Source organism: Propithecus coquereli, unplaced genomic scaffold (genome assembly GCF_000956105.1).
Source record: "Propithecus coquereli isolate 6110/MARCELLA unplaced genomic scaffold, Pcoq_1.0 Scaffold525, whole genome shotgun sequence".
NCBI lineage: Eukaryota > Metazoa > Chordata > Mammalia > Primates > Indriidae > Propithecus > Propithecus coquereli.
The window spans coordinates 176,404-180,087 of NW_012151119.1; positions in this window are offsets into that span (position 1 = coordinate 176,404).

Consider the following 3,684-nt stretch of genomic DNA (forward strand, 5'->3'; position numbering starts at 1 on the left):
GCCTCCCAGAGTGCTGGGATCACAGGCGTGAGCCACTGCGCCCGGCCAGGTTGAACTTTGGTACTCTCGTGCCCGGCACGTGTTAGGGGGACGTAGTTAACGAGCCCAGTTTTGTTACTCCTGTGGGCGTTTTTGTCTACAATGCGGCACCTGTGTTCTTGCCTTCCCTTTGAGTGAAATGAGGGTCTTGCAAAGACCTTGCAACTCTAATAATACCAGATTATAGCCCAGCCTCTCGGGAGGCGGGAGGGTGGCTCAAGCCCAGGAGTGCGAGAGCAGCCTGGGCAACGCAGAGGCATCGAGGCCCCACCTCTACAAAAAATAAGCCAGGCACCGTGCCGGCCGCCCGTGCTTTCAGCTGCCCGCAAGGCCGAGTCGGGAGGATGGCTGGAGCCCAGGAGCTGGAGGCTGCGGTGAACGGTCACCGTGCCACTGGATTATGCAAAACAAAAAACATTGCTGCCCTACGGAGTTGAAAACACAGTGTGCAGAGCGTGACGTTTCCGTGTTCTCCAAATCTTCCCTCCTCCACTCCTCACAGCATTGAAATTGTTTTGGGTTGGTTGGACTCCATGGAAACATGCTTGCGAGCTTCGGTTGAGGGGAGGTAATCTTTCCTCACGGGGCAGGGGTCGGGGAGAGGGCGCAGCCACGGCGGGATCTGGCGAGGGGAGGACTTCGCGGAGCAGGGCGCGTCTTCCCCAGAGGCAGGTCATCCTGCTGGACAAGCCGCCTCGGCAGCCGGCGGAGCAGCAGGAGCGCGTCGATTACGGGGGGCGATCGTGCACTTGACCTTCCGCATGGCAGGGTCACGGAGAGGGCACCTCTGCACAGCCCTGCCCGGTTCCGGGGAATGGAGTCCGCGCTGGCGGGGTTTGAAGGCAAATGCCTGTGCGTCCCCTCCACCAGCCCCTGGCCGTCTCGCGAGGGAAATGTAAATAAGGCCGCAGGGCGCCCGCGGGCTGCTGAGTTGAGCGCCCTGGAGACACAGGCCGCAGCGTCGCAGGCAGCTCTGTTTCTGGAGAAGCCTCCTCGCGGCGCAGCGTCGCAGCCCGCGCCCGTTTCAGAGCAGTCCGTGTGATAGCGGCGGATCTGGACGCCTGCTGCCTGTTGGAAGGTAACTCAGCGTCTGTTGCTATGCTGAGCTCTTACGTTGTTTCTTCCTGGGAACCTGGAGTCTGCCAGGCGACCAGTTCAGGTGGGGCAGAAGCCGATTGCTGTTTCCAGCAGGTTCATCTGCAGAGTTCACGAGCCACGCTGCCCGCAAACATCTCGTTGCCTTACAGAGCTGTGGGTAGTGGAGGTTGACTTTGGATCTTTGGCTTCGTGCCGAGCGTTTAGGGCTATGGTCTTACCTTTTCCGAACCCGTGTCATCAGCTGGGAACTTCAGAAACCGTTCAATCGATTCTGACGTAAGCGACGCTGGTTCACAGGGTTTAGGTTTCATCCTTCGTCGGCTTTGCTGCGCAGAAGAGCTGGCCGTGCTCGTCGCCGAGAGGAGTCGTTCTTCAGGAGCGTGGCGGGCTGCGGGAGCTGCTTGTCAAGGGCCAGCGGTGGGGTCTTCTCTCTGTGACCAGCTGCGCACAGAGAGGGCCAAGCTCTTTGCCCTGCCCCTTCCCCACGCTGCCCACGCGATGGTCCTTTGAAATCAGTACCCCGGGAGGACGTGGAGCGTTTCAGGTCAGGCAGAGGCGCCCCTGCCTGCACCCCGCACCCCGCACCCCACCCAGGCATCGGCAGCGTTCGCTGTTTCAGTGGGAGCGTCGGGAGGAAGTCGGAAGTTCCTGTTTGAGATTTGTAGCGTGTTAGGTCCGCATGATCTGTTCGTTCACAAGGAGCGAGCTCTGTTACCCTGTTAGCAACCAGTGGCAATGCTGCAGCCAAAACCCAGAATAAATTTCGGATTTGGTGTCGCGCATTGACTCGGTGCTGTGAGCTTCAGCCGAGGTGCTCGTCCTTCAGCAGCTCACCACGTGGAAACCACAGCGATTTTTCCTAAGAAGCATTTCCTTTAAAAACAAACACACAAACAGACAAAAACTGCTGCTGGGCCAGTGCGATACTATTACGGAGCAGAGAAGGTTCTCATTCCAAGTGAAAATACTTGCGTTTCCCCACTGGCCTCGTGAACCCGTCTGTGTCGGTGGCAGCCAGCGCTCCTTGGCTGATGCGGTAGACTGAGGCAGGAGCCAACCTGTGCCTGCAGGAGGCGGTCAGCAGACGGGCGCACGGGCGCAGTGAGCAAGGTCCAGGCGCGGTCCCAGGATCACAGGCTGTAAAACAGAGACTTTTTGTTCATCCCCTAAGGTAACAAGCGTGCGTTCACGGAGCGTGCTAAGCATGCACTATGAGCCTAATAAGCGCACTGTGAGCCTAACAAGTGCCTGGCCTTGGGAGTAAACGGAGGGGAGCAAGGAAGGCCCTGGGAGAGGGGAAGACACAGGCGCTGGGGAACTCAGAGGAGCGTGGCTTTTATTGAACTTTGTAGACAGTAAGTATTTGTGTTGGGCAAGGATGGTCACCCTTAGACAGGGTGTGAAACGGGGCAGCTGCTTTTACCCCCTAAGTACGAGTTGGAGACCATGCCCTGGAAGACCCGCGTCCCGACGGACTTCACGCTCGACTCACCTTGGGACCAGCAGTTCACTAGTACTTTGGGGCCAGCGCGGTGGCTCACGCCTGTCATCCCAGCACTCTGGGAGGCCGAGGCGGGAGGATCGCTCGAGGTCAGGAGTTCGAGACCAGCCTGAGCAAGAGCGAGATCCCGTCTCTACTAAAAATAGAAAGAAATTAGCCAAACAACTAAAATGATAGAAAAAATTAGCTGGACATGGTGGTGCATGCCTGTTGTCCCAGCTACTCGGGAGGCTGAGGCAGGAGGATCGCTTGAGCCCAGGAGTTGGAGCTGCTGTGAGCGAGGCTGACGCCACGGCACTCTAGCCCGGGCGACAGAGTGAGACTCTGTCTCAAAAAAAAAAAGAGCTCTGGAATAGCAGTCACAGTGCAAGTGCCTTAGCCAGGGTGTAACACACCTGGGTATTGCCAGACATTTACACTTCAGTGTGAATTAAGCAACCGCGACCGTCGCAGCTGGAGCAGCTTGAAGGGGTGGGAATAGGCTAAGAAGGAGGCCCGGGCGGACATGGGGCACTGAGACGGTGGGCGGGAACAGACAGAGAGGAAAGGCTTCAACTGGTCCGAAATGTATGTGACGTCTTTATGTCCTGTTTCCGCACTGGCCTTCTGTCAGTGTGCTGAATGATTCTCAACGAGACGCTTCCGGAAAAAGGTGGCTGCCCTGCCTTGATGTCTGCTGACACTATTAGACTCTAAATGTGCACAGCTGCAGGAATTTCTCAGAGGTGCCATCACGGCGTGACTTTGCCTTCAAGCAAGAGCGTATTTAAGCTGCCGTCGCCGCCAGACAACGGCCCCAGGAGTAGGGGGTCCCCAACATCTTCCCACTCACCCGTCACTTCCAGACTCAAGCATCCCTACCCTGAACCTCAGGGATAGTCAAGGCCGTTGGCTCAGTCTACGTTTATTGTTGCCTCTGCTGACGGCTCTGTGCTCACAGCGCCGCGGCGGCGCGGGGAGGGCGCTGGGCGGGCCCAGGGACAGCCTGGACCACGGCCACCTCGGCTTAGTGCCAGTCTGTGTGTCTGTCTTTTTTTTTTTTTTTT